This window comes from Ranitomeya imitator, chromosome 1, assembly GCF_032444005.1.
Source record: "Ranitomeya imitator isolate aRanImi1 chromosome 1, aRanImi1.pri, whole genome shotgun sequence".
Lineage (NCBI taxonomy): Eukaryota > Metazoa > Chordata > Amphibia > Anura > Dendrobatidae > Ranitomeya > Ranitomeya imitator.
The window spans coordinates 783,904,407-783,928,066 of record NC_091282.1 but is presented as its reverse complement, the minus strand read 5'-3'; positions in this window follow the sequence as shown (position 1 = coordinate 783,928,066).

Sequence of the window (23,660 nt, the reverse complement as noted above, 5' to 3'; positions counted from 1 at the left end):
CGGTGGAGAGAGCGCATAGGGTCCCACCGAAACCACCTGTCCCTGGAGCGAATCCCCGTACCACGCTCGCCAAAATCCTAAATTAAAGAGACAGAGACATTATCCTGAGGAAGGCTAGAGATATGACGGATCTGACAGTTGAAAGCCAAAGAATTGCTATCTACCCAGACTATTCTGCCCTGGTTCAGAAACAACGGATGAATGTTCACGGGTATCAAGAGACGGCTGAGGGAGTTGGGAGTGCAGTACTCCATGATGTTTGCAGCAAGACTGAGGGTGGTGGCGTTTGACAAAATTCACTTTTTTCAGAAGCCGGAGGAAGCTACTCAGTGGATTGACATTAATGCTAAAAGGCTTAAAGGAAAAGGAGACTGAAACTGAGGGGGGATTCTGAATGTGATTACTTCTTTGTCAGTTGGAAAAGAGACTTGTGATTAACAACTCAGGGGTTATGGGATGTGAAAGTTGAAGGGTGGAGCTGGGTTGTAATCAGCTACAGTTAAGGGAATGCTATAATGGCTGCTGGGAAAGGGGGAAGAAGGGTAAGCGGCGTATTATAAGTTTGTTTAGGTGTCTTGCATTTGCAGGTTAATCAATGTTGAAATCTTGTGACATGTTAAAGAATGTATGGAATTCTGCTATGTACAGTGGCGGGAGGAGGGTTGGGAAGGTACTGCCAATCGGAGTGTTCGCTATGGGCGATGATGCCCCACTCTTGAAAAGAGGCGGAATGGTTAGTTGTGAGGGGGGAAGGGTGGGAGGGAGAGTTGGGATAGGGGGGGTTAGGGATGTTAGACAGCTCATGGTCAAGAATAATGATATATTTAGAGAAGATGAGCCAATTGATGGGGGGCCGTTTTAAGATTTTGAGCTGGAATGTGCGAGGACTGGCGGAGAAATCCAGACGAGCCGCGACTTTGCAGTATGCAAGAGACCAACGGGCCTCAATGATATGTTTGCTGGAGACGCACTTGGTAAGGGAGAAAGTGAATGTCTTAAATAGACGTTGGATTCAGAAGGGATATCACTCTACCTTCTCCACGTATGCGAGAGGTGTGTCAATTTTGATTCCAGCGGGAGTACAGTATGAGGAGGTGAAGGTTTGTGTTGATGCAGATGGTCAGTATGTACTAATACAGTGTATATTGTATGGAGTGAGAGTATGTATTGCAGCTATGTATATTCCACCTCCCTACTCAAGCAGGAAGATTAGAGAAGTATTGGAGCGAGTGGAACGATGGGGGCCGACGCCACTGATGATAATTGGGGACCTAAATAACATCTGTGACGACTTTTGGGATAAAAATAAAAACACCCAGAATAGGTCGGGGGGACATACTACAACATTTGGCACCTATGTACATGAGATAGGTATGATTGACCTTTGGAGGGTCAGACATGTTGGGGAGAGAGGGTATTCATGTTATTCGCCGGCGCATGCCACGCTCTCTAGAATTGACATGGCTCTGGGAAATAGGCTATTAGACACACTGGTTGGGGAGGTGAGATATCTCCCAAGGGCCTTGTCGGACCACAGTCCAATTGAGGTGGAGTTTAAATTGGTGGGGACACAGTCTGTAAATGGGAGAGAATGGAAGATACATCCTAGTTGGTTACATAGTATTGAGATGGAAAGTATAGGACGGGAGGTGGCGGAGTTCTTCGTTTTGAATGATGGGAGTACAGACGCTCTTACAATTTGGGATGCAATGAAGGCGTATCTGAGAGGACTACTGTTTAGAGACATTAGTAGGTGTAAGCGAAGGACGAGAGAGGCAGAAAGGGCGGCAGTTGATGAGTTGAAGGATGCAGAGGATGGGATGGCTATACTGGGAACTCCTGAGGCTGGGAAAAGGCTGAAAAATGCACAAAATCAATTGGAAAAAGTACTGTTGGAAAAAGCCGATAGGAAGCAGGAATTTCAAAGAGTGTTGTATTATCAGGAGGGAGAAACAGTGGGTCATATGCTGTCGCTGGTGGTGGCTGCTCAGAGAAGTACTTCATATGTGCACTCATTGGAGCCTGTAAGTGGAAGTAGAGTATCTGAAACACCTGAGATTTTGAGGACTTTTGCGGACTTTTATGCAGACTTATATTCCTCCCGGGTCGGTGAGTCGGTCGGAGATACATTGACTTTCTTGGAGGGTCTGGATCTGCCGAGACTGAACGAGGTGGATAGGGAGAGCTTGGAAGCCCCTATCACGGAGGAGGAACTGAGTCGGGCATTGATGTCCATGGCCAATGGGAAGGCGCCTGGTGTCGATGGATTGCCCACCGAGATCTATAAAAGTTTGGGAGAAGTGTTAATTCCTAGATTAAAGACGGTTCTGGAGGAAGCCAGGTCCCGGGGGTGTTTGCCAGCTTCTATGAGGGAGGCCATAATAGTGGTTATTCCAAAGGAGGATAAGGATTTGGGGAAACCTGAGTCATATCGCCCAATATCTTTGCTAACTATTGATGTCAAGCTTCTGGCCAAGGTGTTAGCTTCCCGTCTGTCTAGTGTCATTACGGGCCTGGTGCATCCGGATCAGTCTGGCTTTATGCCTGATAGGTCAACGGCGATTAATCTGCGGAGGTTATATGTGAATTTACAGCTGAAGTCTGACAACTGTGGCCGGAGGGTGATTGCGTCATTGGATGCCCATAAGGCGTTTGACAGTGTAGAGTGGGGATATCTCTGGCAGGTGTTGAAGGGTATGGGTTTTGGTCCGCAGTTTGTGGCCTGGATTCAGCTGTTGTATTCACTGCCGACGGCTAGAATCAGGGTGAACGGGGAATTGTCTCAGCCTATAAAGTTGGCTAGAGGCACTAGGCAGGGATGTCCGCTTTCGCCTCTCTTGTTTGCGTTGGCTGTGGAACCACTTGCCGCCAAGATTCGACAATCTGATGGGGTCCCTGGGTTTAGATATGGGGAAGTTGAGGAAAAGATAGAGCTATATGCAGATGACGTTTTGCTGTTTTTGGCTGATCCGGTTGATTCACTGAGAGGGGCCATTGAAATTGTTGAAAGATTCGGTTCCGTATCGGGGCTAACAATTAATTGGGACAAATCGGTTCTGTTTTAGGTAGATGGTGTAGGAGAGAATGCGAGTGAGAATGTGGGTGATGAGCGGCTTAAGGTGGTATCTCATTTTAAATACCTTTGGATATGGATTTCGGTTCCAGTCGCGGAGTTCGTACATAGAAATCTGGCTCCTGTTATGGGGGTGCTCAAGGCAAAGGTAGATGCTTGGAATAAGTTACATTTGTCAGTGGTTGCAAGGGTCAATCTTATTAAGATGGTCCTGATGCCTAAAATTTTATACGTTTTACATAACGCGCCAATTTGGATCCCGCGGGGGAAATTCCGACAGATTACTGCCCTCTTTAGAAGCTTGATATGGGGGAGACAATACCCACGTATTAGCCTGGAGACGCTTCAGCGACCCAAGGAAGATGGTGGTTTGGCTTTGCCCAACCCTGAAATATACTTTCTTGCAGCCCAGAGTCAGCATTTGAAGGGCTGGGCGCGGGAGGCGTCATCCAGTGCAGTACAACACCTGATGGAAGGGGTGACAGGCCGACGCCCGGTAATACAATGCTTAGAGGATGGCTCCTTGGGAGCATTGGGGAAGCTATATCCAACCCTGTTTCTGATACGTAAATTATGGAACAGATTGAGGCAGATTCGGGGGGTTACAGGGTTAACCAAATTTACACCAATATGGTCTAACAGTAATTTAAAGGAATTTGCGGCTCTGGGAGGTCTGATAGAGTGGCAGACTAAAGGAATTTGCTTTGTACACCAAATAGTCCAACAACGAGTGTTGAAGTCCTTTTCCCAATTGCAAGCAGAGTTTGGTCTGAGGCCCACAGGAGAATATCAGTATGCACATATGAGACATGCTTTTGGAGCTCAAAATAAGAGTACTGACATCGGGATTCAGGAGGACATAGTATTGGAGTATGTATGTGGTGACGGGACTACAAAGGGAGTTATTTCCACCCTATATAAGGACCTTATGCACACGTATCTGTTAGATTTTCCCATAAAGGCTAGAGCTAAGTGGGAGAGGGACTTGGGCCCGGTGGAGAATGAAACCTGGGAATCGGTGTTGGAGTGGGTTCCGCGATTGTCATTGAGTGAGCCGTATAGGTTGTCGCAGCTCTATATTTTGCACAGAGTATATAAATCTCCGGAAGTGCTACATAAAGCGGGATTGCGTGCTGACTCTGAGTGTCCGAGGTGTGGGAGTGAGAATGCAGGAATTTATCATATGATGTGGACGTGTCCTAGACTGGCCGCTTTTTGGGTGGTAGTTTTGAGTCGGGTGGAAGGAGCGTATAAATGTAGAGTCCTGAGAGATCCGATAATATGCTTGTTGGGATATGTGGATGAAATAGGAGTGGACAACACCTGGAAGATTGCCATTGCTAGGTTACTGTATATGGCTCGGAAAATGATAGCACGGAACTGGATAAAGGCAGAACCACCTGCGAGGAGGGAATTTCTTCAATATGTACAACATGGTCTAAAGCTGGAAAAAGGTGTTTACAAGAGACGGGGGAAAATAGAAATGTTTAATAAAATGTGGTCTCCATGGCTTGAGTTGGGATGAGGAGTAATAGTAGTTGGGAACTATAGGCTTCAGATAGGCGAGAACTACTTGAGGCACTGGTGGCCTCAGGGGAGTTTAGATTTGGGATGAGCTGTCCTGTGGGGGTGGGGGGTGGGTTGTTGTGGGTATGTTGGGGATTCTTAAAATTAAGAAAAGGTGTATGTAACATATTGAAATGTGGATGAGAAAGTGATGTTTTCTCTTTTTTGTTTATTGTTAATAAAAATCTATTTAAATAAAAAAAAAAAATAACACAACCTATTCTGACGTCTGAATCCTTGTCGTTCCGTTCTAGACAGAATCCTATCACACTGCATTGGCTCAGGAATCTGCTCTGAGGACAACGCCACAGCGCGCACAGTTCTGCGCTCCCGCAAGCGCCGGTCAATCTGAATGGCCAGAGAAATAGAATCACTCAGACCGGAAGGCGTGGGAAACATAACATCTTTAACGGATTCAGAAAGACCCTTTCTGAAAATTGCCGCCAAAGCATCATTTAGTCAACACAGACCATTTTCTGAATTTCTGACAATACAATTCTGCCACCTCTTGACCCTGAGACAGGGCCAACAAGGTCTTCTCAGCTTGATCCACAGAATTAGGTTCATCATATAATAATCCTAAAGCCTGAAAAAAGGAGTCTACATTAAGCAAAGCCGGATTCTCAGATTCCAGGGAAAACGCCCAATCCTGCGGGTCGCCACGCAGCAGGGAGATGACGATTTTAACCTGCTGAATGGAATCACCGGAGAATCGAGGTCTCAAAGCAAAAAACAGTTTACAGTTGTTTTTAAAACTCAAAAATTTGGACCTGTCACCAAAAAACAAATCAGGAGTAGGAATCTTCAGTTCTAAAACAGGAGTCTGAACAATATAATCAGAAATACCCTGTACCCTAGCAGCAAGCTGGTCTACACGAGAAGCTAATTCCTGAACATTCATGCTAGCACTAGGTTCCTCAGCCACCCAGAGATAAAGAGGGAAGAGAAGATAAAGCAGACTGAAGAAAAAAAAATGGCTCAACACCTTTCTTCCCTTCTTCTGAGATGCATTTAACTCATTATGGGCCAGTTGTACTGTTATGATCCGGTGACCTTGGAGCAGCATGAAAACTTTCACTGGAGTAGGTGGTAACTATACTGACCGCAAATCCTGATCTTAACACCGCAACTAGAAGTAGCCTTGGGGTGTACCTAACAAACCCTAGACACCTCATCACAGCCGGAGGACTAGATACCCCTATAGATGGAAATAGGAATACTACCTTGCCTCAGAGCAGAACCCCAAAGGATAGGCAGCCCCCCACAAATATTGGCTGTGAGTAGGAGAGGAAAGACAAGCACAGGCAGAAAACAGGATTTAGCACAAGAGGCCACTCTAGCTAAAATAGGAAAGGATAGAACAGTGTACTGTGCGGTCAGAATTAAAACCCTTCCAAAAATATCCACAGCAGATCAAACAAAAAATTCCTCCATCTAACTAAAGACGTGGAACGTATATCTGCAACTCCAAAGACTCCTACACGCAGAGCAGGAATACAATCAAAAAACAAGCACACAGCTTCTGTGCCATAGAAAAATTAACAGACACTTATCTTTGCTGAATTGGCAGCTAAGCAGGAGAAGCCAGACAGAGATCCAACACTTCCCAAGAAACATTGACAACTGGCAAGGACTAATGAGTCCTGCAAACCTAAATACCCCAGTCAGAATTGCAATCAGCAGATACACCTGTCCAGGACTGCAGGCCAGGGACAACTGCATTACCACCTACAACCACCGGAGGGAGCCCAAAAGCAGAATTCACAACAGCTCTACGAGCACTATGGACTCTGACACAGTGCAGCAAGACCCTGACAGGTCACCCACCACAACCATGCAAAGACATATGAGCCCAACGAGGCTTCCCAGAACCCGGCAATCCCAAAAAAAACAAACAAAAAAAAACAGCAGACTCTTACTATTCCACCCCCTTCATCTGCCAATGTGTCTGTAATGTCAGGTGTGTCTCACCCTTCCAGTGCGCCTCGAGCCTCTTATGTGTCAAGCCCAGAGGCGTAGCTAGGGGTTTAGCTCAGGGGGGGGGGGGGGCGAAACACCTGAGTGGGCCCCTAGCCAGGTAACCCTGATTATAATTAATTATCAGAATAGGGGAACCTCTGCTGATGACCGTGGTACTAGTGAAAATAAATCTCTATAAAAAAAACAGCAGTTATTACCACCATATGGTGCTAGATACCGCTACTGCAGAACAGATAGGAGATTACAGTACAGTCAGGCTCGGGACTGGCCCATAGGGGAAGCGGGGAATCCCCCGGTGGGCCTCTGTGTAGATATAGGCCCCAAAAGCCACTCTATGGGCAGTACTTGGCATAATTCACTTGATTTATTGTGTACAGAAAAAACAGCATATCACTCATTAACCAAACTACCCAGTTTACTATTATATAGAAGCATAGGTAAATTTGTGAACGAGGGAAGTGTAATATTGAAGTGCATGTGAAAAAGTGGGCTCCCCAAAGTCAATGTTACTGGGACCTGTCTGTAGGACTAGTGCACTGCGCCGCTCACTGGGTAGCAGCTATCAGTATGTTTTTCAATTAAAGGCACAAGTACACAGAGTCCAACCCGCAGCATTTACTGACCGTGTGCACCTACCCTCACAGAGGCAAATATGTCCGTCTGGTACACTACAGTCGATGCTGATAGACGCTGTACAAACCATGAGCGGCATGTATCACCCGTCAGGAGAACTTTAATAACTTTATTTATAACAACAATAAGTCACTTACCATAACAGTATTGCATATAACACAGCTCATGTCGTGGTTACTGTATGGGGGCTTGTTATACTAACAGGCTGGGCTTATAATAAGACCCCGTCTGTAAGAATAATAAGCCCCCAATCTCCCCATCAGCCCCCCAAACAGCACTTATTACATGTGATGCAGTGCAGAGCACTAGACACTTTAATAATAAGTATAATAAGGACCCCTGCCCTGTACTGCCTCCACCACCCCTTCAGTCCCCACCCTGCCACCATGCTCTCACATTCACCCGACAGTAACCTTTACCTGAATTTAATTGGCCTAATACATTCTGGCCCCCTCAGATGATGTTTGCAGGCACTGCAGCTAGTTCATGGAGGGCACCTGCAATTTCTGATCCAAGTGCTGCAGGCGAAGAGCAAGAGATGACGTCAGACATGGCCAGGCAGTGTCTGAGGTAAATCAAGGGAGAGCACTAGGACCCAGGGGAGCTCCAGCGTGCATGAAAGAGGGCACACAGGAGAAGAGCTGACTGCAGAGCCTGTCAGAAACTTATCAGGTGAACTCCAGCTACACAGAATACTGCACTGAGGACTATGTCACTGTGCCAGCGTGCAGCATCTCAGGAAGATAGGGGAGCAGGCAATTTGCCGTGCTCTCCCTCAGTGCTGCCTGATAACAGAAGCAGCCATGGGAGTGGGTGGGCCCCTTCATGACACTGGGCCCGGGGCGCCGGCCCCCTCTGCCCCCCCCTGTAGCTAAGCTACTCGTCAAGCCCCATCCCCGAACTACCAGACCCCACTAGTTTCATTGCCCCTTCTCCTGCCACCTCTGCGTCGTCCACGGTTAGCCAGGCCTCAGTGCTTCACACCCCCCGTTTACATCACTCTACCCCAAGCCGACCCAGTTAAATAAATATTTTTGTTGTTAAAAAATACATACAATTTTATTTGCCCCAATTATGTTTGGTTTATTGTGTCTTTCGCCACCAGCAACACACACCGTGCGCCAAATAAGAAACTTCGCCACACACTTTATTTTTGGGCCACATCATAGCTCCAGTAGTTAGCAAGTAAAAGACTGCAGCTTTGTGTGTCTTTAGTATAAAGATATGAGGTGGGCCAAAAAATTAATTGATGTATTATCTCCATAATCTCTTTTTTTTGCTTAGTCTGTGACTAGTGTTGCAGTCTGAAGAGAAAATGGTGGAAATACAATGCAGAACTATACTCAACGGGTCAGGTGTCAAAAAACTCATTAGTTAGGATACCTGACCTGGTGAGTAGAGAACTGCCTTGTATAACCTCCATTTTCTCTTCTGTGTACGTAATCTATTACACACAAAGTGAAGGGACGATGGTGGTCATACAAGGCATATCTATGCTTACCTGGACATGTGTCAGAAATAGTGAATTCATGAGGCTGTTATATGTGCATCATGAATTCATTATTTAGGACACCTGACTTGATGAGTATAGATCTAGTCTGTGCCCAATGGATACTGCAGAACAGAATCAGGACGCAATGACGTCAACAAGCTTACCACTAAAGCAACATGGCTGCCGTCACACTAGCAGTATGTGGTCAGTGTTTTATATCAGTATTTGTAAGCCAAAACAAGGAGTGGAACAATTAGAGGTAAATTATGATATTAACATAATAACTAGCACCTCTGCCTTTATCACCCACTCCTGGTTTTGGATTACAAATACTGATATTAAATACAGACCAAATACTGCTAGTTTTAGGACAGCCTTGGTTTGTAGAGGAAATACATAGGAGACACGGTTAACACAACCAAAACTAAAGTTTATTAATGAGAAATATTATTATCATTTAAGAAAATTACTTGTACAGATAAAATTACAACAGGAAATTTACACAACATTGTTCTGCCATGACACACGTCCAATATCAGAATAAAAAAAGGCAGCAAATTGGTCCCGCATGTGACCAACTTCTGCAGTTGACCGCAGCAGGTGATGCTGGAAATCGGGCAGTGGGTGTGCAACTGGTTCATTCAGTTCAATGTTGGGTTGCTCCTTTGCCATTATATAAATGTGCAGAACCACACAGGCTTTGACCACCTCATCGACAGTCTCCACTTTTAGATTAATGGCTGATGCAAGAATGCGCCATTTAGAGACTAGAATGCCAAAGGAACACTCTACTGTTCTTTGGGCCCTGGTCAGTCTGTAGTTAAAGATCCTTCTAGTGTGGTTCAAGTCCCGACTGGAATAGGGCTTCAGTAGGTTTTCACAAATCTGAAAGGCCTCCTCCCCAACCATAACAAATAGCGTTGGTGGACCTTGAGTGTTGGTGAGCGGTTGTGGCCGTGGAAAATTAAAATTTTTGCCATACACACGGCGGCCCATAGTTACATAGTTATTAAGGTTGAAGGAAGACTATAAGTCCATCTAGTTCAACCCATAGCCTAACCTAACATGCCCTAACATGTTGATCCAGAGGAAAGCAAAAAAAAACCATGTGGCAAAGAGTAAGCTCCACATTGGGGAAAAAAATTCCTTCCCGACTCCACATACGGCAATCAGACTAGTTCCCTGGATCAACGCCCTATCAAGAAATCTAGTGTATATACCCTGTAACATTATACTTTTCCAGAAAGGTATCCAGTCCCCTCTTAAATTTAAGTAATGAATCACTCATTACAACATCATACGGCAGAGAGTTCCATAGTCTCACTGCTCTTACAGTAAAGAATCCGCGTCTGTTATTATGCTTAAACCTTTTTTCCTCCAAACGCAGAGGATGCCCCCTTGTCCCGGTTTCAGGTCTATGATTAAAAAGATCATCAGAAAGGTCTTTGTACTGTCCCCTCATATATTTATACATTAACATAAGATCACCCCTTAGTCTTCGTTTTTCCAAACTAAATAGCCCCAAGTGTAATAACCTATCTTGGTATTGCAGACCCCCCAGTCCTCTAATAACCTTGGTCGCTCTTCTCTGCACCCGCTCTAGTTCAGCTATGTCTTTCTTATACACCGGAGACCAGAACTGTGCACAGTATTCTAAGTGTGGTCGAACTAGTGACTTGTATAGAGGTAAAATTATGTTCTCCTCATGAGCATCTATGCCTCTTTTAATGCATCCCATTATTTTATTTGCCTTTGTAGCAGCTGCCTGACACTGGCCACTGAATATGAGTTTGTCATCCACCCATACACCCAGGTCTTTTTCATTGACGGTTTTGCCCAGAGTTTTAGAATTAGGCACATAATTATACATCTTATTACTTCTACCCAAGTGCATGACCTTACATTTATCCCCATTAAAGCTCATTTGCCATTTATCAGCCCAACCTTCTAGTTTAGATAAATCATCTTGTAATATAAAATTGTCCTCTTCTGTATTGATTACCCTGCAGAGTTTAGTGTCATCTGCAAATATTGAAATTCTACTCTGAATGCCCCCTACAAGGTCATTAATAAATAAGTTAAAAAGAAGAGGGCCCAATACTGACCCCTGTGGTACCCCACTGCTAACCGCTACGCAGTCCGAGTGTGCTCCATTAATAACCACCCTTTGTTTCCTATCCCTGAGCCAGCTCTCAACCCACTTGCACATATTTTCCCCTATCCCCATTATTCTCATTTTATGTATCAACCTTTTGTGTGGCACCGTATCAAAAGCTTTTGAAAAGTCCATATACACTACATCCACTGGGTTCCCTTGGTCCAATCCAGAACTTACCTCTTCATAGAAACTGATCAAATTAGTCGGACATGAACGGTCCCTAGTAAACCCGTGCTGATACTGGGTCATAAGGTTATTCCTCTTCAGATACTCCAGTATAGCATCCCTTAGAATGCCCTCCAGGATTTTACCCATAGTAGAGGTTAAGATTACTGGCCAATAATTTCAGAGTTCAGTTTTTGTCCCCTTTTTGAATATTGGCACCACATTTGCAATACGCCAGTCCTGTGGTACAGACCCTGTTATTATGGAGTCTTTAAAGATTAAAAATAATGGTCTACCAATGACTGTACTTAATTCCTGCAGTACTCGAGGGTGTATCCCATCCGGGCCCAGAGATTTGTCAATTTTAGTGATTTTTAGACGCCGCCGCACTTCCTGCTGGGTTAAGCAGGTGACATTTAATTGGGAATTTTTATCACTAGTCATTTTGTCTGCCATCGGATTTTCTTGTGTAAATACTGATTAAAAAAGTCATTTAGCAAATTGGCTTTTTCCTCATCCTCATCCACCATTTCACCCAGACTATTTTTAAGGGGGCCAACACTATCATTTTTTAGTTTCTTACTACCGTATATACTCGAGTATAAGCCGACCCGAGTATAAGCCGACCCCCCTAATTTTGCCACAAAAAACTGGGAAAACTTAATGACTCGAGTATAAGCCTAGGGTGGAAATGCAGCATTTACCGGTGAATTTCAAAAATAAAAATATATCATTATTTCCCCATAGTTGTGCCCCATATAGTGCTCTGCACCGTTCATATTTCCCCATATCTGTGCCATATAGTGCTCTGCACCGTTCATATTTCCCCATAGCTGTGCCCCATACAGTGCTCTGCACCGTTCATTTTGTCCCATAGCTGTGCCCCATATAGTGCCCTGCACCGTTCATTTTGTCCCATAGCTGTGCCCCATATAGTGCTCTGCACCGTTCATTTCGTCCCATAGCTGTGCCCCATATAGTGCTCTGCACCGTTCATTTTGTCCCATAGCTGTGCCCCATATAGTGCTCTGCACCGTTCATTTTGTCCCATAGCTGTGCCCCATACTGTGCTCGGCACCGTTCATTATTGCCCCATATCTGTGCCCCATATACAATGCTCTGCACCGTTCATTTTGTCCCATAGCTGTGCCCCATACCATGCTCGGCACCGTTCATTATTGTCCCATATCTGTGCCCCATATATGCTCTGCACCGTTCATTTTGTCCCATAGCTCTGCCCCATACTGTGCTCGGCACCGTTCATTTTGTCCCATAGCTCTGCCCCATACAGTGCTCTGCACCGTTCATTTTGTCCCATAGCTCTGCCCCATAAAGTGCTCTGCACCGTTCATTTTGTCCCATAGCTGTGCCCCATACAGTGCTCTGCACCGCACCGTTCATTTTGTCCCATAGCTGTGCCCCATACAGTGCTCTGCACCGTTCATTTTGTCCCATAGATGCTCCACATAAATCTGTGCCGCCGCTGCTGCTGCAATAAAAAAAAAAAAAACACATACTCACCTCTCTTACTTGCAGCTCCCAGCGTCCGGTCCCGGCGTCTCTCCGCTCTGACTGATCAGGCAGAGGGCGCCGCGCACACTATATGCGTCATCGCGCCCTCTGACCTGCACAGTCAGAGCGGAGACGCTGGGAAGATGGAGGCGCCGGGAAGATGGAGCGGCGCCCGGTGGCTGGAACGCGGACAGGTGAATATTACATACTTACCTAGTCCCAGCGATCCTGACGCTCACTCTGCCTGTCACAGCTGGTCTTCGGTGCCGCAGCCTCTTTCTCTATCAGCGGTCACCGTTACCGCTGATTAGAGAAATGAATAGGCGGCTCCACACCTATGGGAGGTGGAGCCGCCTATTCATTTTTCTAATGAGCGGTCCCACGTGACCGCTGAAGAGGGGAAGAACTGCAGCACCAAAGACCGTGGGACGGCAGGGACAGCGCCAGGATCGCTGGGACTAGGTAAGTATACCTCAGCGCCCTCACCCCCTCACCCGCCGACCCTGCCACCCACCTTGACTCGAGTATAAGCCGAGAGGGGCACTTTCAGCCCAAAAATTTGGGCTGAAAATCTCGGCTTATACTCGAGTATATACGGTATTTATGTAGTTAAAGAATATTTTAGGATTATTTTTACTCTCTCTGGCAATGAGTCTCTCTGTCTCAATCTTTGCTGCCTTGATTTGCTTTTTACAGAATTTATTTAATTTTCTGTATTTATTAAATGCCTCCTCACTACCTACTTCCTTTAATTCTCTAAATGCTTTCTTTTTGTCACTTATTGCGCCCCTTACAGCTCTATTTAGCCATATTGGTTTCCTCCTATTTCTAGTATGTTTATTCCCATACGGTATATACTGTGCACAGGTCCTATCCAGGATGCTAATAAATGTCTCCCATTTTCTTTGTGTATTTTTATGTCTCAGGATATCGTCCCAGTTATTTGCACCAAGATCATCCGTTGGAAATTTTCCCTCTTGAAGTTTAGTGTCCTTGTAACCCCTCTATTACACATCTTTTTAAAGGATACATGAAAACTTATTATTTTGTGATCGCTATTTCCCAAGTGACCCCCAACCCTTATATTTGATATGCGGTCTGGCCTGTTGGTTAATATTAGGTCTAGCAGTGCCCCCCTTCCTGTTGGGTCCTGGACCAGTTGTGAAAGGTAATTGTCTCTCATAGTTGTCAAAAACCGATTACCTTTGCTGGAACTGCAGGTTTCTGTTCCCCAATCTATCTCAGGGTAGTTGAAGTCCCCCATAGTAACGACTTCTCCTTGAGTTGCAGCTTCATCTATTTGCTTTATGAGGATATTCTCCATTGCTTCCATTATTTTTGGAGATTTATAACAAACCCCTATCAGTAATTTATTATTTTTTCCCCCTCCCCTTATCTCCACCCACAGGGATTCTACATTTTCATTAAATTCACCTATATAATCACGCAGGATGGGTTTTAAGGACGATTTTACATATAGACACACCCCACCCCCTCGCTTATCTGTACGGTCATTTCTGAACAGGCTATAGCCCTGCAACTTAACAGCCCAGTCATGGCTCTCATCCAGCCATGTCTCAGATATCCCCACCATGTCATAATTATGCTCCAACAACATTAGTTCTAATTCGTCCATTTTGTTGGCGAGGCTTCTGGCATTAGTATACATACATTTTATGTATCTCTCTGCACCTCTATTCTTTATTAAATTATTAACTGTTCTAACCCCACCCCCAATGCCACCGCCACCCCAACTTCCTTATTTGTGCCCAGGTCTCTATCTGCACTATCTTCCCCTCCTATAAAATGAATACCCTACCCCCAATAACTAGTTTAAACACTCCTCCAGCCTTCTAGCCATTTTCTCCCCAAACACAGCTGCACCCTCCCCATTGAGGTGCAGCCCGTCCCTAGCGTAGAGCCTGTAGCCAACTGAGAAGTCGGCCCAGTTCTGCAGGAACCCAAACCCCTCCTTCCTACACCAATTCTTGAGCCACTTATTAGCCTCCCTAATCTCCCGTTGCCTCTCTGGCGTGGCACGTGGTACAGGCAGTATTTCGGAAAATACCACGTTGGAGGTCCTTGCTTTCAGCTTGCAGCCTAATTCCCTGAAATCATCTTTAAGGACCTTCCACCTACCTCTAACTTTGTCATTTGTGCCAATGTGCACCATGACCGCTGGGTCCCCACCTGCCCCTCCCAGTAATCTGTCCACCCGATCAGCGATGTGTCGGACTCGAGCGCCAGGAAGGCAGCACACCGTTCGATGATCCCTGTCTTTGTGACAGATTGCCCTATCTGTTCCCCTAATAATTGAGTCACCCACTACCAGCACCTGTCTGGCCTGCCCTGCTCTCCTATTTCCCTCCTTACTGGAGCAGTCACTCCTCCGGCTTTCAGAGGACATGCCTGGCTGCAGCAGTGCTACCCCTGTACTGGCACCCCCCTCATCTGCCAATTTAGCAAACTTATTGGGGTGTTCCAGATCAGGACTAGCCTCCCTGGCACTCTTCCCTCTACCCCGCTTCCTAACTGTCACCCAGCTTCCTACTTCACCGTCCTGCAGCTCCATCCCACCATCCCCCCCTCATCTGTCCCATTGAGCGTCTGCGCCGTGAGCAGAAGACTCCTCTCCATATTGTCTATGGATCTCAGTGTTGCCAGCTGCATATTTAGATTCAGAATCTGGTTTTCCAAATGCACAACGTGCTCACATCTCGCACAGCAGTATGCACCCTCGATCGGCTGCTCAAGGATTGCATACATGTGGCAAGTAGTGTAGAGCATTCCGATACCGCAAGTATCGGGTATCGGCCGATACTTGCGGTATCGGAATTCCGATACCGAGATCCGATACTTTTGTGGTATCGGGTATCGGTATCGGATCCATAGGGATGTGTAAAATAAAGAATTAAAATAAAAAATATTGATATATTCACCTCTCCGGCGGCCCCTGGACATCACGCTGGTAACCGGCAGGCTTCTTTGTTTAAAATGAGCGCCTTTAGGACCTGCGAATGACGTCGCGGGTTCTGATTGGTCCTGTGCCGCTCATGTGACTGCCACGCGACCAATCAGAAGCCGCGACGTCATTCTTATTCACTAAACTCCTAATTCTAGGAATTAAGGACCTGCGAATGACGTCGCGGCTTCTGATTGGTCGTGTGGCGGTCACATGGGCGGCACGCGACCAATCAGAACCCGCAACGTCATTCGTCATTTTAAACAAAGAAGCCTGCCGGTTACCAGCGTGAAGTCCAGGGGCCGCCGGAGAGGTGAATATATCAATATTTTTTATTTTAATTCTTTATTTTACACCTTAATATGGATCCCAGGGCCTGAAGGAGAGTTTCCTCTCCTTCAGACCCTGGGAACCATCAGAATACCTTCCGATACTTGGTGTCCCATTGACTTGTATTGGTATCGGATATCGGTATCGGCGATATCCGATATTTTTCGGGTATCGGCCGATACTATCCGATACCGATACTTTCAAGTATCGGACGGTATCGCTCAACACTAGTGGCAAGTTGTGCACTGGATGGCATTAACAAGACTTGAGCACATTTCATAATGGGGATTGCACCAGACAGAAAAGTTAAATAAAAAAAATAAATACATAAATACAAAGTATTAATAATAAAAAAAAACAGACAGCAATTCAGTAATTCCTCCCTTGGAAACTCCCTGACTCCAAAGTCACTGAATCACAAGTCACACTTACCGCCGTTCACACTTACACTCAGCTCACACTCAGCTCGCTCACACTCGCTATGCTGAAGATTTATAGATTTTTTTTTTCTCTAGTTCCCTTAACAGCAATCCACCTTGCTGTCCAAATGCACTTCCAAAAAGTCAGAGTTCTTAAAAGTCTGGGAATCGTTGCCACGGCCAAAAGCTCCAATGTCCACGGCGATGAAGCAACAGTCCGCATCGGCTATTGCCATGAGCACAACCGAAAAATATTTTTTGTAATTGAAGTACTCCGACCCTTTTCTGGCTGGTTTGATAATGTGAATGTGCTTTCCATCAACCGCTCCCAAGCAGTTTGGGAAATCACACACACTCCAGAATTTTTCCGCAATTTCAAGCCACATGTCCAAGGTGGGTAGGGGTATAACTCATCCCGGAGTACATTCCACAAAGCCCGGCAGGTGTCCGCCACTATTCCGGACAGAGTGGATATTCCAAGCCGGTATTGGAAGTGGAGGGATGAGAAACTCTCTCCGGTTGCCAGAAATCTGTAAGAAAAACAAACCAAAAAAAAATTACAATCTATTCTATTTATGGTGTGGTTACACTAAAGACAGAAAGGAAAATACCCAAAACATACATGTCAGAAAACACAAAATTTGGACTGTCATTGGTTTAGATTTGGAACGTACCTTAATGTAACCAGCAGACGTTCCTCGGGTGGAATCGCGCTACGGAGCTGGGTGTCCTGTCTCTGTATGGCTCCTTGGACACGAGCAAGCAAATCCTGGAACGAGTCTTGAGACATCCTTGTATATTCATGGAATTTCTCCGGGTTGGCATTAAGCTCGCCATACAGCGTGTGATAGGCTCCACGGCTCTCACGTAGTTCGATAATGGGGTGTCTCCAAAAATGCCTACATTGTCTCCTTCTCCAACTTTCGCGATTTCTGTCTTGCTCCCAAGCAAAAGCACAGGCAAGAAACAGCTTGATGCTTAAATCCAGGTTGAAATAAAAGCTCTCCATGCGAAGATCCATCATGACACAGGATACAGGAGCAAAATATGAAGATTACAGCTGTTCAGGGGTCTATATAAAGAAATCCCATAATACATGCCCTCTGTAGTCCCTTTGGCGATGTCTGGTTATCTAGATTTTAATCCTGTAAAATTTCTCATCATGCGCACCAAAAACGCAAACGCAGAAAAAAACGCATATAAACGCGTACAAACGCGGCATTTTTTTAACCGCATGAGTTCCCGCATGCATCTAAAAAACATCGCGTTTGTACGCGTTTATATGCGTTTTTCCACCACTTGTGGATGCGGATTAAACGCTGCGGATTCTGATGCAAATGTGAAACTAGCCTTAGTGTTAGTAATTTAAACTGGATACACTGGGAAATTGGGAGCCAGTGAAGGGATTTGCAAAGAGGGACAGCAGGAGTGTAGCGAGGAGAGAGATTAATTAGTCGGACAGCAGAGTTAAGGAGTGCGAGAGTGTTAGAATGTAGGCCACAGAGGAATATGTTGCAGTAGTCCAGGCGGGAGATGATTAGGGGATGCACGAGCATTTTGGTAGAGTGTGGGTTGAGGAAAGGACGGATTCTGGAAATATTTTTGAGCTGGAGGAGACAGGAGGTGGCGAGAGCTTGGATGTGCGGTTTGAAGCACAGGGCAGAGTCAAGGGTAACTCCAAAGCAGCGGATTTTGGGGACAGGGGAAAGTGTGATTTCATTTATTTTGATAGATAGATCAGGTAGGGAAGATATGCGAGATGGAGGAAAGATATTGAGTTCAGATTTGTCCACATTGAGCTTGCGGAAGCGAGAGGAGAAGAAGGAGGATATGGCCGATAGTCACTCTAGGATTCTGGAGAGCAGAGAGGTGACATCTGGGCCAGAGATGTAGATCTGAGTGTCATCGGCATATAGATGGTACTGGAAGCCATATGACCTTATGAGTTTTCTCAGGCCGAGTGCATAGATTGAGAAGAGTAAGGGTCCTAGGACAGAGCCTTGGGGGACTCCAACAGAGAGGGGACGAGATGAAGAGGTAGTATGGGAGTAGTAAACGCTAAATGTGCGGTTGGAAAGGTATGAGGAAATCCAAGATAGGGCAAGGTCTTTGACCCCAAAGGAAGAGAGGATCTGTAGTAGGAGGCAGTGGTCAACTGTGTCAAAGGCAGAGAACAGGTCTAGGAGGAGGAGTATAAAGAACTGTCTGTTAGCTTTGGCTGTAAGTAAGTCGTTAGTCATTTTGGTCAGGGCAGTCTCAGTGGAATAGTGGTGACAGAAGCCAGATTGCAGGTTGTCGAAGAGAGAGAAAGATGCAAAGTGAGAGGAAAGTTCAGCATGGACGTGTTGCTCAAGGAGTTTGGAAGCAAATGGGAGCAAAGATATGGGGCGATAGCTGGACATAACACTTGGGTCAAAGTGCAGCGCCCCAGAGACCTGGTCGTTGCAGTAACGTCGCTCTGCCACTAAGGGGAGTGATGGTACGTCTGATGGCACTAAAGGAGTTCATCTGACCAGGTATCACCAGCACACATTACACTTCACACTCCGGCCACTAGGGGGAGCAAAAGGTTTTATTTATTAGGCCACTCCTCACACTGGTAAAACTAGGGGTTGGATAGGAAGTTAGTCAGAAGCTGACTGGGTTTTGTTCAAGCAACATCCCGTGGCAGGGGGTGTTGCAGGGAGAAGATTCAGGGGGGTCCCTGTCAGGCGTGGGAACCTGGCAGGTACCTAGCGACAAGAACAGAACGGAAGGAACCGCGCCTGCACTACCCGCAGAAAGGACACGAAGCGAAGGATATTGTGGACAGTGAGAAATGAGATCAAGCACAAAGGAGAGCCAGTAGGAGTCGTGCCCGGAGAACGGCAACATCCTACTGAGGCGCGTAGCCGGTGCCCAGAACACCGAGGAAGTAACTGACTTTATGCCTTACTTCAAATACCGCAGGACAGTTCATTATAGGTTGGCTGTCTACCTTACATCACCTAAGCAGACATAGGGGGCAACGCGTGGAGAGGGGCATCTCTAGGGTCCCGGAAGAGCTCCGAGCCTTCCCTTCAAACGGGTGCGTAATAGCCATAACAAACCTGGGGGACGGAGAATAGAAAGAACTAGAAAGAACTGGAACGAACGAGAATAGAAGTTGTGAGGACTACCCCTAATGCTCAGCAGGGAAGCACTACAACACACAGGCGCTAGTGTTAGGCAACGATTTCCACCTGCAAAGGGAACTCTGGATGTGCCTTCGGGCCGGCCGGTCTCAGACAGCCCTGTTAACTGTGCTCTGGATTGAGGATCCTGAAGTCATCAGTAAAGAGGTAAAGAGACTGCAACCCTGTGTCCTCGTTATTGTCTGCACTTCACATCATCACCATCCACCTTACTGGGAAGCCCTGGGGACATACTTCACCTGTGAGAAGGTATACCATCTAGCTGCCATCACATCACCCCAGTGGACCCCAAGCAGCGTCGGTCACCCTGACCGAACACCACAGGTGGCATCACGAATCCTTAACAGACTTGTTTCCCCTTTCATTGGACGCCCCTTAGCAGGGTCACAGACCGGGTCCAGCCACCGTGACATCCCCAGAACTGAGCCAGAGAGGCCCAGTACCAAGTAACCCGCGGCCCTGCATCTGGGGGCGCTCCAACTTGGCGTCACGAACAGGATCTACTTAAGCCTGAGAAGCAGGTCATGTGTGCCTTGGAACTGTGATTAAATTGTGCTTGAACCGTGATTCATTGCAAAGACTGTGTATTGCTGATTGCCGCAAGATTCCCGCCAAAACCGCCGCCATTTCTGCGCCACGAGGAGCGCCGGAGAAGAAGGAGGGCGTGTCATGGGAGGAAATTGCGAAAGCGGCGCCAAAAGTAGCGATTGCCCCCTCCGACTACAGCTGCAGGATGACGAGCTCAGGAATGCAGGAGCTCAAACCCCAGGAAATGGAGGAGCCTCGTGTGTGTGCCACCGTAGATCAAGGAGCGGAGATGACGACCAGCGGGTGCCTGAGCGACGACGAAGTGACCCAGGATCACTGCAACCCAGCGGAGCCGAACCAGGGCTTGCCGCCACAGGGGAACCTGGACTTCCTGGAGTTGCCAGAGGGGGCATCGAGCCACCCGACTCCAGACGTGGGGTCGGCGACGGCGAAGAAATGGAAGTCGGAGCTGTGCCGGAAGATCGCACAGGAAGAGCCGTGGTCAGAGCCGCAGCAGACTCCAGTGTCCTCGTCAGCGGAGTCGATCGACATCGGTGGAACCACATCAGACGCAGGTACCAAAAGCGACCCTGCCCCACTGACCGATCCAGCTCCAGCGACCGCTCCCCATCCCAGCTGTGATCAGCCTTTCGTTACCGAGATTGGGTTGACAACCCTTTACGCCATGAAGGGGATACTGCCCCCACTACCGATATCTATGGGCGAGCCGTTAGACGTGAGTCACGAGGGGATGATCTTTGAGTGGGATGCTCCAAGGATCCAGCCAGACGGGTCCAGACAGGAGGGCTCTTACGTCGTTGGGCTCACCTGGGAGCAGTATAGACAATGCTTAGTTGCACAATGGGAAGACCGAGAACAAACGAAACAGACTGCCCAAAAAGTACCGAAATCTAAGACTAAACATGGCAAAAAGGATCCGGTGAGACGAGCGACAGTGTTAGCCTTTCACCCGAAGAGGGGTTGGGGCTTCATACTGGAGCCGGGACTGCTGACCGAAATCTTTGTTGCCAACTATAATGTGGAAACTCAGCCCCGTGGTGGGGCCCCTAATCGAAGCTTGTGCAGGGGGGACCATGTGACCTACACCCGCCACCGGGGTGAGCAGGGGTAGTATGCCAAGAATGTCCAACAATATGAGCCTACTGTGGCGCCCTCTACTGCCATGACTGAGATTAACAACAGTCGTCCCCTGGTATTTGGCCTAGCGGATGCTAGCACTACTACCACCGTGCGTACCGTTACTCCTGCAGGATCTGCTGTAAAAATTGACATCCATATCAAACCTGCTAATGACTTGACCACACCGGAGAAACAAACCCACAACGGTGATACAGCATCGGATGATAGTTCGGATACAGACCTTCCCCGGTCAGGAAGTGTGCGTTTCCGACTGGTGCCATGCAACCTACCGTCGCGAGGATAAACCTCGAAAACCTGAAACTGTAAATAGTTAACTAACTGTCTCTTGCTCTTTTTCTACTTAAACCCGTCTAGGGTTAATCCTTAAGGGGGCCCCTTTGTTTACCCGGGATCCCTATTGTTTTATGTTTTCTTTTGCACAAGTTCATCACTGTTTAAAAGGACTGCCGAATCATGGACGGTAAATGATTCACAAACTGTTTTGTATATAGTTCGCACCTTCTTAAAGGTGCCCTTTACTGGTTTCATAACGAAAGAAGGCTTTGTGAAGAGACTGTTTTTGAATGCAGCACAGAAGCTCTTGCTTTCTAACCGACTTGCAGACAGAGAGAATTTGCACTACCTCAAAGAGACTTGGTTCCCTCTTAAAGGGAATGTTCACATGTTGCACTTAAGTATGATGTTGCCTTAGGAAAGTTAAATTTGTAATAATGTTGAGATTTAGACACTGTTGATAATGTTACTAGAGATTGAGGACAGGAAAAGTTGGAAGCCGAATTTCCACATAGTGAACCCGTAGGGGTTAGAGAGAGTCCTCCTGAGAACCATAGGAAGATGGTTGGTTGCTGATAGAAAAGCAAAGACAGTAGGCCCAGCCAAGGAGCTAGGCGGTCCTGCATTGTGATGTTAGAAAAATAAAGAAAAGTTGAGTTTGCATTAAAGTACTTTATAGTAATCCTTTAGTGGGTTCAGTCTATACGCCCTTAAAGGAGAAGTTAAATTATTGTTCAGGGTTTGAACTTAGTAGAATACCCGGCAGGGTACCAGAAGTTATTTATAGTCAGAATGTTATTTAAAATATTTAACCTTGTTTTTGTTTGTAACGTTCAAGTGTCCTCACCTCCTCCCATAAAGGGAAGTATTGTTATATTTACTTGTTTCAAGCATTCCAAAATTTTGCATGTCTTTTGCTGACATGTATTGTTGTTCTTCTTCCCAGTCCAGGAGTACTGGATTTAACCGGGGGGAGTGCAGCGCCCCAGAGACCTGGTCATTGCAGTAATGTCGCTCTGCCACAAAGGGGAGTGACTGAGAAAACACTGACACAATCTAAGCTGGACAAGAGAAAACAAATAAATAGCACAAAATTATTAAGCACACAGCATGTGTGCCACAGAAAAAAAAAACCCAAACACTTATCTTTGCTGAATTGGCAGCAAGGCAGGAGGAACCAGACAAAGATCCAAAACCTCCCTGAACCATGGACAACTGGCAAGGACTAATGAATCCTGCACACCTAAATACCCCAGTCAGAACTGCAATCAGCAGATACACCTGACCATGACTGCCACTCAGGGACAACTGCATTACCACCTACAACCACTGGAGGGAACCCAAAAGCAGAATTCACAACAGTACGAAAGCCTTTAGTGATCTGTATGATTTTGTTGGTGTTTCTAAAAAAGTTTAGTTGCACATGTTACTGAAAAATGTTAATAAAACTTTTTGGTTGAAAACTATCTTGTATTTATTCATTAGGGACAAATAACACTTTTGTTAAACAAGGTTTATTGGTAAGAGGTAAAGTACTTTGGGTACAACCCAAACAGAGGCACATCTTGTTTAAAAGGTAAAACCAAACAGGTACACAACATGGATAAAAGGTAAAACCAAAGTGGTACACAGCATGGGTAAAAGGAAACAGGTACACAACATGGGTAAAAGGTAAAACCAAATAGGTACACAACATGGGTGGTAACAGTTATTACTAGGTTACATACAAAGTGTTTGAACTCTCTCATCCTGCCAGTGTATTCTACCTTCGGGTGAAATAAAATATTCTGCAAAGTGATCCCGCATTCTGGAAACTGTGGCAGAACTTCTGTACATCTGGTTGCTATAATCTGTCAAGGTGGTTTCGGCAGAGTGGTCCTCAATGGAAAGCTGTTCCATGGATATAACATAATTGTGCAGGGCAACACACGCTTTCACTACCTCATCCACAGTGTCTGTCTTCAAGTTAGTGGATTTCAGGAGAACTCTCCATTTGGTGGTTAGGATCCCATACGCACACTCCACCATTCTCCTTGCACGTGTGAGTCTGTAGTTGAAAATTCTTTTAGTATTGTTTAAACCATGGCTGGAGTAGGGTTTCAAAAGATGCTTGGAAAGCTGAAAAGCTTCATCCCCAACACAAACGAATGGCATTGGTGGCTCTGAGGTTTGAGGCAGTGGTTTGGGGGGGGGGGGAATTGAAGGGTTTGCCCATATAAATGCCGCCCCATAGAA